Below are 13,657 nucleotides of genomic sequence, written 5' to 3'. Positions count from 1 at the left end.
AAAAGATAACTGTGTGATCCTGGGGTGCTATAGTCTGAATATTTTTGTATCCCCTTGGCGGTAAAGATAACCCCCAAGGTAATGGGATGAGAAGGTGGGGCGTTTGGAAGGAAGTTTAATCATATTGGTGGAGCTCTCATCAATGCAGTAAGTGCCCTTATAAAGGAGGCCTAAAAGAGACTCCTTGCTCCTTCTGCCATGTGATATTTCAGTGAGAAGACAGCTATTTATTTATTTTTTAAATTTATTTTTATTTTTTATTTTTATTATTATTATACTTTAAGTTTCAGGGTACATGTGCACAATGTGCAGGTTTGTTACATATGTATCCATGTGCCATGTTGGTGTGCTGCACCCATTAACTCGTCATTTAGCATTAGGTAGATCTCCTAATGCTGTCCCTCCCCCCTCCCCCCCACCTCACAACAGTCCCCAGAGTGTGATGTTCCCCTTCCTGTGTCCATGTGTTCTCATTGTTCAATTCCCACCTATGAGTGAGAACATGCTGTGTTTGGTTTTTTGTCCTTGCGATAGTTTACCGAGAATGATGGTTTCCAGTTTCATCCATGTCCCTACAAAGGACATGAACTCATCATTTTTTATGGCTGCATAGTATTCCATGGTGTATATGTGCCACATTTTCTTCATCCAGTCTATCACTGTTGGACATTTGGGTTGGTTCCAAGGAAGACAGCTATTTATAAAGAAGTGGGCCCTCAGGAAACTTGGAATCTGTAGTCCCTTGATATTGGACTTTCCAATCTCCAGAACTAGGAGAAAAATATTGTGTTGTTTTTAAGCCACTCAGTCTATGGTATAGCAATCTGAACAGACTAAGACATAGGGTAAACTAGAGGAGAATTGGGACTGTGGGCAGGGCTGCTCATGTTCCAAGGTGACTGGATCTGTGGCTCTGACCAACTCAACCTTCCAATTTCCTGAAACTAAGGGGTTAGTATCTCGTGGCACATCAGTATATCTCGAGCAAGTTCCCACACTGTAATCCATGCAGCAGCAATGTTCAAGTGATCATTCAATAAGGAGTGCATGGTCAAATCAGCATGGGGTAAGTTGGGTTAAACACACAGACTTAAACATGTTTATCGCAAGAACTGTGACATTAGCAACCCTTATTTTTACCACTTCTTCTCTTTTCCCTATGAATCCACCTCTCTGCACTTTCACTTTTCTCCACATGGTTTGGGTGCGACTGGCCTATCCTTGGCTATAAAGGAGGGCACTTGACCTGTTCTGGTCAGTGAGAGTAGCTTATCCCCCAGGCCATAGGGATTGGTTCAGGCTGACAGCAGACTAGAGCATGGCAAATCAGAGTCAGACTCAGGAACAATGGAAAAATTTGGCAAATTCTTGGTAGTATTTTTTGAGCATGTAGATAAAACTATGAAAGAATTTTCTAAGTTACTCCTGGTATCCGAGATAATATACTTCTCATTTTGCTGAAGCTAGTCTGAATTCAGTATTATTTTCAACTGGAGAAGTCTTGATTGATATTTACTTTTATTTCCTAAGATTCAGCTCTAATAGATCATGTTCCTGCTTAAACATCTCCAGGACTCACCATTACATGGGGGATAAAGTCTAAGTAATTATAACTAATATATAGGTTTTACCTATAATTGAAGTAAATATGGGGCGGGTTCTCTCTCATTGGTTTATTGATGACAGTGTTAGCTAAGAGTAAACAGGGTGGTCAGAGTCTGCAGTCTAGTTAAGTATCCTTTTAAAACACGGGTTGAGGGGTCCTCAACAAACAGATTGCTTTTTGCTCCTAGAGTTGATCATGCTTTGGGGTAGATTTTTTTTTTTCCTTTTTTCTGCAATTGTTCAGGTGGATTTAGTAACTCTAGCCTTTCTCTCTGGTGTATACTTCGTTACTAATTACAAAGGCATAATCTTGACAATGTAGACATTTTAGAGAATACTCCTTCTAATGGTTATATATGTATTGAGAACAATTACTGTAAAGCAGTGATTCTTAAAGTGTGGTCCCTGGACCAGCAGTATTGTCACCTGGGAAATAGTGAGTCTTGGGCCAAACCTCAGACCCATTGAATCAGAAAATCTGGGGATGATGGCCAGCAATTTGTATTTTAATAACAAGGTGATTCTCTTGCATGATAAAGTTTTCAAACAGTTGACAAGAAAGGTCAAAGCCTGGAGAATATCTTGGTTGAGGACTTCCTAAAACCTTCTATCTCATTACCGCAATATACATTCCTCATGCCTTTTTAATTGCTGTTTCACTAGAGTTTTTACGTCTCTCGGGAGCTCATCCTATTTAACCGGGTTTTTAGTTTTACAATTTCATGCCCACTCTGTGCAGATGTCTATTGTCAGGTTCTCACTTTTCTTGATAGTTTTCCTGGAAAATTAAAAGATCAAGCCAACTGGATTTTTATTATTTCAACTGCCATTATATCTTCTTCAGGGTGGAGTTTTAAAATTATCATACATAATTGCTCCCCCCTCCCAACCCCTTAGATTTACCATCTTGTTGATTTCAGACTAGTATTTAAATCATATTTCCTAGACAGGCAACTGATGCCATTGTGAGATACAAAATAGTTCATATAACATAGCAAGGGGGTATCATTCTAGGATTAAACTCATGTTATAGAAATTTCATCACGAAGGTAAAACACATTTGTATAAACTGAACTTTGACTATGTTTGCATCACAAGCAGTAGACCAAGACAGACACTGTTTAATCATTTAGAGCATCAGCTATGAAGCCAGACTTCCTGAGTTCAGATCTAACCCACCACTTGCTGATTATGTGACCTTGGGCAAACAAACCCTCTGTGCCTCAGTTTCTTTTTCTGCCTGAATAAGGAACATGCTCAGTAAATTATAGTTAATGCTACAGCTTTTGAGGCAACATCCTGAGAAAGATGCCCACACGTAATAGCAAGGCAAGGTTTGTCTAAACTAAAATCCTGTCTCTGTGAACATACATAAAGGCTCATATTTTGAAGACAAAGAGAATTGGTTGAGAATGATTAAACCTATACTGGTAAATGAAAATAACAAACAGTTCTTATAAAACTTGCAGTATGTACTCAAACTTAACATAACTTTAATTGATATGCTATCAGATTTAGTTTAGTTCACATTAACCCAAGCCCAGAGACTTACACCAATTTTAGTTAAGATAATAGTCTCTGTTATTTCCAATCTAGTCTCTTTTTATTTGACTAGAAGTTCTTATTTTCTTTTTCTGAGGGCCTAATTCTCTTCTAAGTCCACTAACTCAGATGTTATCATCGTGTTTAGAAATGGATCAGTCTCAGGTGTTGTTACTTTCATGCCTGTGAGCACTTATTATTGTTTGTAAAAAAAAGTTCTAAAGTTTTTAAATAGCTAAAAATTCATGTTAAAATTCTTGCTATACAGCAGCCCAGAAGAGGTATGGCTTTTCTCCACTATGGCTATGATGCCTGCCAGGAATTATTAGATGTTCCAGTAATGTCCCTAATACCTGTTTGAATAATCTTTGGGTGACTGGCTAAATTTGCTTCTTCACAGTTATACCCATCATATACTGTCTGTTCTTAAAAATTCACTTACATATTACATGTATACCTGCATTTGCTTATTTAAAAACTATTAACTGTCAGGTACTGTTCTAGGCATCAAAAACACAGGGTTTACTTAAGTCCCTGCCATTATGATGCTTATATAAACAGTGAAATAAACTGTAATCATTCTAGAAGGCAGAAACCGAAAGTTTTCTTGTCTGCCTTTTTCTTAGTAGAGTGCTGGAAACATAAGTAGGTGCTTAATAAAGACTCCTGGATTATTAAAATGCATACTATACTTAAAATATTAGGAACTTCTGGCTGGGTGTGGTGGCTCACACCTGTAATCTCAGCACTTTGGGAGGCCAAGGCAGGTGGATCACAAGGTCAGGAGATCAAGACCATCCTGGCTAACACGGTGAAACCCCGTCTCTACTAAAAATACAAAAAATAAGCCAGGTGTGGTGGCAGGCGCCTGTAGTCCCAGCTACTTGGGAGGCTGAGGCAGGAGAATGGTGTGAACCCAGGAGGCGGAGCTTGCAGTGAGCCGAGATCACGCCACTGCACTCCAGCCTGGGCGACAGAGTGAGACTCTATCTTAAAAAAAAAAAAAAAGAAAAAAATATATATTAGGAACTTCTGAGGAGCCTAGCTGAAGAAGGAAGCTCAGCAAATGCAGGCTTATGGAGTGGAAGATTTGAGCAGCAAATCACTTTAGAGTATACCTAGTAGAACTGCTTACTTTTTAGGTGAAATAACAGAAAATACCTGTTGTTTTAGTAAGGGGGGAGACCACCCTTCATATTGTCTTATGCCCAATTTCTGCCTCCAAAGAAAGAAGAAGTAAAAACAAAAAGGCAGAAATGAAATCCACAAGCATACAGCTCAGTGCCACACCCTGGGCCTGGTAGTGAAAGATCCACCCCTGACCTAATTGGTTATGTTATCTATAGATTACAGACATTGTATAGAAAAGCAATGTGAAAATCCCTCTCCTGTTCTGTTCCGTTCTAATTACCAGTGTATGCAGCCTCCAGTCACGTACCCCCTGCTTGCTCAATCGATTGTGACCTCCTCATGTGGACCCCCTTAGAGTGGTGAGCCCTTAAGAGGGACAGGAATTGCTCACTCAGGGAGCTCAGTTGTTGGAGAAGTGAGTCTTGCCGAAGCTCCTGGCCAAATAAAGCCCTTCCTTCTTTAACTCAGTGTCTGAAGGGTTTTGTCTGCGGCTTGTCCTGCTACATTAGCAATTAAAAATTAACTGTACCATACAGTCAATTGACTACCAAAATTGACCGTACCATACGGTGTACCAACAGTATACCCCCTGCCCCCTGCTGACGTAGTGAAGACTTGTGGGAAGTATCAGAAAGAGAACTGGAATTAAGGGGGAAAATCAAGATGTGTGACTTTTAGCCAAATGTCTTCGGTTCACAAAACCCACATAAAATGGCTCATTTTGGGGGATATTGTGAGAATTAAAGGAATAGAATATTTGAAAACACTGTGGTACATTTTTCTAGGCAGAACAGAATTGAGTTTTGGGGAAGGTGTCTTGAGTTAAAGATGGCGATGAAAATAATAAGTCATTGAAAGAGAAGGAAACATCCTAATTTACAGTCATTAAGGACTGCCATGAAATTCCACCCCATGAAAATCTGAAATGGGTATATATACCTTCAGGAATGTGTAGCTTGATCATTAAGAGATTCAAGTATACTGCCACAACACACTTATAGTTTAGACCATGATCATGTGGTAGAGACAGTTAGAAATATTTAATCTCTCTTATTCTCAAATAATGAGTATAGGAAACAAATAAGAATTTAAATATTTCTGTGGATCATCATGAAAATGTCTAGCATATTTTCTAAACAACAATTTCTTGGATTATTAGATACTTTGCTGTTTGCTTTTCAGTAGGCACAAACATATTGTGAGATGTTCTATATTTATGAAGTGACAATAAACTGTGAAAATAACAGAATGCATTCTGGGTAAGCTAAAGCAGTGGTCCAGATATTTCATTAAAATTCGGATCCATACTTTGGGTTGTATTCTTATTCAAAAATATATTTAAAATATTATTGTAAGTATGTTTCTTATTGCCACTTTTTAATTTTCATTTGTAGGTTGTGGAAAATGCACTAGAATCAACAAACATGGAGACTAATTCAACTTGGATATCATGTCTTCAGAGAAGTTTTTCCTGCCCTCCTCTCCCTGTAGAATTAAGTATTCTTCCACTGTGCCACCCTCTAACTTGTGCCTCTGTTTTAGCTATGTGTACCCTCTAACTTTTCCTCTGTTGTAGTTATGTGTTCACATCCTGTTGTTTTTGTACCGGCTTCTCCCAAAGGGAGACATTTAGTCTTATTCTTCTTGGTAACTTTAGCACAGACCTGGCAGATTGTTGACACTCAACAAATGTTTATTGACTCAAATGCGTTCAATTGAACACTGACCTTTGATCAACTCTGGGAAAAGTCTGCACAGCTAGTTAGGACATTCAGAAATTCATTTCATGTCAATCCTAACTAAATAAATTATTGAAGTCTCAGAACTTCTCAGTACTTGAATTAGACACATAGAAACTTGGGTAAATAACACCTATATTGTTATATTCCTCAAAAAAAGTTTATCTTGTCATGAAATGAATCTACTGAGGATATTTATAAAAACTGAATGTAAGTGAGCAGAATAAAGTGGTGTGTGTGTGTGTGTGTGTGTTTGTGTGTAATTTGAAGAGCAGGTGGGAGAAGGTTGTGATAGGATAGCAGATCTTGTTTATGATAGTCACTGGCTATAACAGACACTGCCTGATGCCTTTCCAATATCCACTCCCCTTTTCTTTTTTTTCTTTTTTCTTTTTCTTTTTTTTTTGGAACAGAGTCTCACTCTGTCCCCTAGGCTGGAGTGCAATGGCACGATCTTGGCTTACTGCATACTCTGTCTCCTGGGTTCAAGCAATTCTCGTGCCTCAGCCTCCATAGTAGCTGGGATTACAGGCTCTCACCAGCACGCCCAGCTAATTTTTGTGTTTTTAGTAGAGATAGGGTTTCACCATGTTGGCCAGGCTAGTCTTGAACTCCTGACCTCAGGTGATCCACCTTCCTCGGCCTCTCAAAATGCTGGGATTACAGGCATGAACCACCGTGCCTGGATCACTTTTCTTACTTAATGTCTGTGTCAATTAAATAGAAATGTATCAAGTTAAAAACCTTGCTTCAGTAGCTTCCAGTGCAAATAAAGGTACCCATGCCACCCCATTCTGGCCAACAGTAAAATTGATCGAAGCCTCTGGTTGGGGCTTCAAGGAAAGCTTTATCAAAAGATAAACTCACTGGCTTTGTCCCTTAGTTCAGTGGTCCCCAACATTTTTGGCACCAAGAGACCAGTTTTGTGGAAGACAATTTTTTCCATGGACCTGGAGGGTGCCGGGGAATGGTTTTGGGATGAAACTGTTTAACCTTAGATATCATCAGGCATTCGATTCTCATAAAGAGCCTGCAACCTAGATCCCTGACATGTGCAGTTCACGATAGGGTTCATGCTCCTATGAGAATCTAATGCCACTGCTGATCTGACAGGAGGCAGAGCTCAGGCAGTAACGCTCGCTGGTTCTGCTGCTCACCTCCTGCTGTGCAGCCCAGTACCTAACAGGCCACAGACCAGTACTGGTTCACAGCCCAGGGTTTGGGGGCCCCTGTCTTAGTTCCTTTGCCTTCCTTCCAGATGGATGCCTGGAGGAACAATCATCCCACAACTGTGAAAATTAAAGCCATATTTTAAAGTTGGTTTCAATTGTAATACAGAAGAAATCTGGACCTCGATGACATTTGAGCTACGGTACTAATCTTGATCTTCCCATTCATGAGCTTGTTGCAAGAGACAAGTCTTTTACTGATTTAACTCATTGTTGGGATTTCTTGGAACCAAACACAGTCATAATACATTTTTTTCCTTCCCAAGAAAATGGTAGAGCATGACTTTTCAAATCTAATGAAACTCATGTGTAGCTAAAACCACTCTACTGAAACAATTCCATCTCGGCCCATGGTACAAGGGATTTTCCTGAATGAAAAATGGTGTCTGATCATTTTGTTGGTTTCTTTGTTGGCTTTTCCTGAAACTTAGGGTTAAAGAAGCCAGGAAAGTTGTCTTAGATAGAGTTATAATTTCTTTGGACATCAACTGATAAATGCAATTACAGTTTGTATGCCTAGGTTTGGCAAAAATCATATAAGCAACATCCCTCACATAATACTGTTTTAATTAAATTTTATTTCTTTCTTCGTATGAAACATACTGCAGAAGCACAATCAATGAACATTGGATAGTTTCCTTAAATCTTGCTCTTTGCCCTATTTATATAATTTATTGTGTCAGTGGTTCTCAAGTGGTATGCTCCTGCGACTCATCATCTGAAAATCCTTCCCAGATGTGCTGAAAAATTTTCATTAATTTGTATATTCTATTTTATTTTTATAACTAAGTACACATGCTTGTGACTGGAAAAGAAAACACCCCTCATTTAATCCCAGAGGAATATTTGGCCTTGATTCATGCCCTGCTCACTCCACCCCATTATTAAGATAGAGATCGCTGAAGAAATCCCTGCTCTATAAATGTAGCTGATCCAAAAAACAAAATGCAAATTCATTATTTTAAAGATTTCTACAAGATCTTTGTACAACTCCATTTTTTTTTTTCCTATTAAGAATTACATGATTCTAAAATAAGTTCCAACCCTAAGTATCAACACTGGAACACAATTTTAAAACAGGAGGCGAGTATCTCTATAGTGGGATTTAACTACAGAGGTGATAGCTCTGGTTAGTGAATTTCAGGACTAGAAATCAGGCCTGCTGTCTCTTAGCTTAGAGGAGGTATAATAAGAAGAGGATTAGAACTACTGTGTATATTAACAAGAAGAACTCTATTATGTTCAGCTATCATTACATATGGTATTATGTTTCTTTTTATGGACTATAGTTCACTGTCTTTAAGCATAATGTTTGCCCAAGGTGGGGGTGTAGGTGTGTGTCTGTGTGTATATGCATGTGTACACATATGTGTATGTATATTTGATTCATTCTTTCTGACCTACTGAATTTACTGAAGGAATGAGAAGAAATACCTTGAACTGAGGGACGTGGCTTAGCTCAATATCTATACCATCTACCTTTGAGTATCCATTCCTTTACTACGAAGCATGGACGCTAAGACTAAAATTGCATTTGCTAAACTACTTTGTAGCTAGATTCCTGGGTGAGATTAGATTTGGTCAATTAGACGTTCTTGTGTAACATTTAGAAGGTGATAGTAAGGCAGAGGTCATGTGACTGGCTGATTTTATGTTCAATGATCTTTATCGGGGTATACTTTACATATAATAATAAATAATGCACACATTTTAAGTGTACAATTTGATGAGTTCTGACAAATTTATATGCATGTATAACCAGCATCAATATCAAGATATATAATGATCCCCTCATTCCAGAATAGTCTCTTGTGTTCTTTCCAGCCAATGCCCCACCCCTGGATTCTGGCAACAATTGATCTGCTTTTTATTATCATGGATCATATTTGTCTTTCCTAGAGATACAAATAAATGAAATAATGTAGTGTGTCCTCTTTAACTTTGGCTTATTTCTCTCAGCACACTATTTCTGAAATTTGTCCATACTGTTGATATGGCAGACAGAATTTTAAGATGGTTTCTAAAATTCTTGCCTCCTGGTATATATAATTTTCTCTCAGTTTTCCACTGAACACTAATCTAGGTGCTATTGTAAAGGGATTTCTCAGGTGTAATTAAAGTCCCTAATAAGTTTATTTTAAGTTAGAAAAATTTTCCCAGGTGAGCTTGAGCTAAGTGAGTGACCTAAGCAGGTGAGTCGTTAGAAAAAAATTAAGAGATATTTGAAGCATAGACAAAATTCTGTTGGCTTTTAAAAGAAAATTTCCATGTGATAGAGAAAGCCAGATGATAGGGAACACAAGGTTACCTCTAAATTGACAACCAGCAAAAAAGCTGAGACTTCAGTCTTATCATCATAAGGAATTGAATTCTGTCAACAACCACGTGACCTTAGAGGAGGACCCTGAGATGCAGATGAGATCATGGCCCTACCCAATACCTTAAATTCAGCCTGGTGAGATACGAGCAGAGAACTCAGCTATGCCATGCTCAGATTTCTCACCTGTAGAGCAGTGAATTAATAAGTGAACATTATTTGAAGCTGCTAAGTTTGTGGTGATTTGTTACACACCAAGAGAAAACATACACTGTATATATCATTAGATTTTTCCTTTATATTGGTGGGTGTATTTGTTATCTATTACTTCCTAACAAATCGACAATAATTAAGTGTCTTAAGACAACACATATTTATTACCTCATAGTTTCTGTGGGTCAGAAATCTGGGCATGGCTTATGTGAGTTCTTTGATTTAAAGTTGTTGGCAAGTCTGTAAACAAGGAAGCAGTCAGGCCCGAGGTCTCTTCTGAAAGTCAATTTGGGATGGGTCTGCTTCCAGCCTCACTTAACATAACAGTCGGCAGGATTCAGTTGCTCTTGGGTAGTTGGATTGATGGCCTCAGATAACTAGGTAGCTATTAGCTAGATTTCACCCTCAGTTGGTTGCCATGTGGGCCTCCCCAAGGTGGCAATTTACTTCATCAAAACCAGCAAGGGAGAGAGTTGGCTACAATCTCTAGTATGTAGCTACAGAAATGACATCCCCTTAGCAATGAGATATTTGATTAATTAGAAAGAAATTACTCAACAGGAGGAGATTACACGATGTAGTGAATACCAGGAGGCTGAGATCAGAAGGAGCTAGTTTAGAAGCTGCCTACTACAGTGAGTAGTATTCTATTACATGAATATACCAGAATGTCTGTATCCACCCAACTGGGCCTAGACATTTGTGTTCATTCAAGATACAGAGTATTATTATTTTAAAAATAAAAGTTACTATGAACATTTAAGTATAAGCTTTTGTGTGGGCATGTTTCATTTGTTTTGAATGAAATTGCAGGGTCACATAGAAAATGCATATTTAATCTTATAAGAAACTGCTTAAAATGCTTTACAAAGTGATTTTACCATTTTACACTCCCAACAACGTATAGCAATATATCATAGATCTAGTGGTTTCACATCTCCACAAACACTTGATATTGTCACTCAGTTTAATTGTAGCTATTTAAATAGGCTTATAATGGTACTCGTTATGATTTTAATATGCATTTCCCTAATGCTTATTAGGGACTAATTATGTTAAGCATCTTTTCATGTATTTAGAGGCCATTTGTGTATCTTCGTTTGTAAAATATCTGTTTAAGTAACTTGCCCATTTGGATTGCTTTACATTTTATTATAGAGTCATAAGAGTCCTTTATATATTCTGAATATAACTCTTTTATCAGACATACATATATATCAAATATTTTTTCTAAGTTTGTGGCTTGTGTTTTTACATTTTATACTGCTTATTGAATAGTGGATTTTATATTCATTTTATCCATTCTTCTGTTATGATCGATACTTTTTGAACTATGAAAATATTGCTATGTAAAAATAAAAAATATATTTTCATCCTGAGTTTCATAATTTTAGCTTTCGCTCTTACATCTGTGATTCATTCGGACTTTCTTGTATAGTTTAAAGTCAGAGTGGGTGTTTGTTTGCTTATTAATATATTTATAGATATTTCTAATTCTTTCTAGCACCATTTATTAAAAAGTCTGTTTTTTACCCATTGAATTATTTTGTTTAAATTATTATGTCTACAATCAAATTACCAAATACGCATTGTCTATTTTGAACTATTTATTCTGTTTCATTGATTTTTATGTGTTCCTTCTTTACACCAGTATCATTGTCTTAATTACTGTAGATTTGTTGGAAATACGGGAGTCAAATTTAAGGATTTCAATTTTGTCCTTTTATCAAGTTGTTCTGGCTGTTCTAGGTCCTTTGCGTTTCCCTATAACATTTGGAATTAGGTTGTCAATATTTCCCCACAATAAAGCCTGCTGGGATTTCTGAACAAGATTATATGGAATCTATAAATCAATTTAGTGAGAATTAATAACTTATATTAAGTACTCTAATTGATGAACATAGTATCATCTTCCATTTATTTAGGTCTTTGACTTCTCAGAAATGTTTTATAGTGTTCAGTGTGTAGGTCTTGAAGTTTGTAAAATTCTAAGTGTTTTATGGTTTTGACTGTAATTGTAAATACCTCCCATTGTTCATTGTTAGTACATAGAAATAAAATAAATTTTTGTATTAATTTTGTCTTATGCAATCTTCTGTACTCACTTCTTTCCAATAGTTTTATGTGGAATTCTTAGAAGCTTCCACTTACATCATCATGTCATTTGGTAATTAAAACAATTTTACATCCTTTTCTTATATCTGTATATCTTTGTTTAAATTTTGCTTTATTGTACTTCAGTACAATGTTGAATAGGAGTGTTAAACACTGATTCTTCCCTTATTCTTAATGCTGAGGAGAAAAGTCTTTCACTTTAAAGTGTGATGTTAACTGTAGGTTTTTATAGCTGCCTTTCATCGGATTGAGAATGTTCCTTTTTATCGCTGGTTTACTGAGATGTTTTATCAAAAATGGAATTTTGTCAAATGCATGCTTTTTCTGGAATGGTCTGATGGTTCTTCTCCTTTATCCTGTTAATGTGGTGAATTATAATGATCAATATTCAAGTTAAACAGTGCATTCCTGGAAAATCCCTATAGGGTTATGATATATTCCCTTTTAAAAGATTTGCAAGATTAATTCGCTAATATTTGTTCAGGATTTTGTGTCTCAATTCATGAGAAATATTTGTCTGTACTTTTCTTGTAATATCATTTTAAATCAGGGAAATGCTGGCCTCATAAAATGAATTAAAGAATGTTCCACTCTCCTATAATTTTCTGGAACAGTTTGCATAGGACTGGTATTATTTTTCCTTAAGAGTAAGATAAAATTCACCAGTGAAGCCATCTGATCTGAGGATTTCTTTGTGGAATCATTTAAAATTATAATTCCAATTTTTAAATTGGAATTTTAAATTGATTTTAACTCAGATTTTCTATTTCTTTTTGAGTCAGCTGGGTATTTTTTTTCCCGTTTAAGGAATTTGTTCATTGAATTTAATTTTTCTAATGTATTGGCTTAAAGCTGGTTATAGTGTGCTCTTCTTGTCCTTTTAATGTTAGCAGAATTTAAATTGATATGTTCCCCCTTTTTTTTTTCATTTCTGATATTGTTAACATTTCTTCCCATGCGGACTCAGTGTATTTTTCTTTGTGTTTGTCCTGCTTAGGGTTCATTGTGATTTTGTATATTTAAATTTTTCTTAAATTTGGACAAATTGTTCATTTTATCTGCAGATATTCGCTCTGCCACCCCTTCTTCCTGGGCCTTAAATTATACAGCCTTTACACTGCTTAGTGTTATCTCACAGCTCACAGAAATGCATTTCATTTTTCTTCACTCTTTTTCTCTCTGTGTTTCATTTGAGGTAGTTTTTATTGATAGTCTTCAAAAGTTCACTAATATTTTCTTTTGCAGTAAAGTTTACTAAGAGTTTTTGTCTGCAGTGTTTAATCCTGGGTGATGAATTTTTTGTGCGAGATATTCTAGTTTTTATTTCTAGATAATCTAGTTTATTCTTTTTAAATTTCTTCTATCTATTAACATCATGTTTTCGTTACATAATTGAATAACACTATAACAGCTATTTTAATATCCTTGCCTTCTAATTCCATCACCTCTGCCATTTATTGTTCCGTTTCTATCGCCTAGTTTTTCTCCTCATTACGTGTCTTATCTTCCTATTTCTTAACATGTTTAATAATTTTTGACTGGATGCTGGATGTGTGAATTTTACTGTGGTGATGGTCAGTCATAGTCATTTTTGTCCTCTGTTGAAACCTAGTGTGTCGCCTTTGTTCTAGAAGGCAGTTAAGTCACCTGCATTTCATCTTGCTCTTTTTTGAGTTTTGTTTTTACTTTTTTTTTTTGGATATGGCTGCAGCAGCCCTTATTCTAGATATAATCAAACTCCACTACTAAAGATGGATTTTTTTTTT

The 13,657-nt window shown here is 36.5% G+C and overlaps 1 protein-coding gene across 1 annotated transcript in view; it reads left to right on the top strand.

Moving 5' to 3' along the window:
* LOC129482846 (uncharacterized) overlaps positions 1-11,928 on the top strand; it is a 558,703-nt gene extending 546,775 nt beyond the window's left edge. The window contains exon 5 of the transcript XR_010121219.1: positions 5,673-11,928. The gene's annotated coding sequence lies outside the window, so the exon portion shown is untranslated. The remainder of the gene's footprint in view (positions 1-5,672) is intronic.
* The last annotated feature ends 1,729 nt before the right edge of the window (positions 11,929-13,657 follow it).

The sequence above is a fragment of the Symphalangus syndactylus genome, chromosome 5 (genome assembly GCF_028878055.3).
Source record: "Symphalangus syndactylus isolate Jambi chromosome 5, NHGRI_mSymSyn1-v2.1_pri, whole genome shotgun sequence".
NCBI lineage: Eukaryota > Metazoa > Chordata > Mammalia > Primates > Hylobatidae > Symphalangus > Symphalangus syndactylus.
This window is presented reverse-complemented; position numbering and strand designations above follow the sequence as displayed.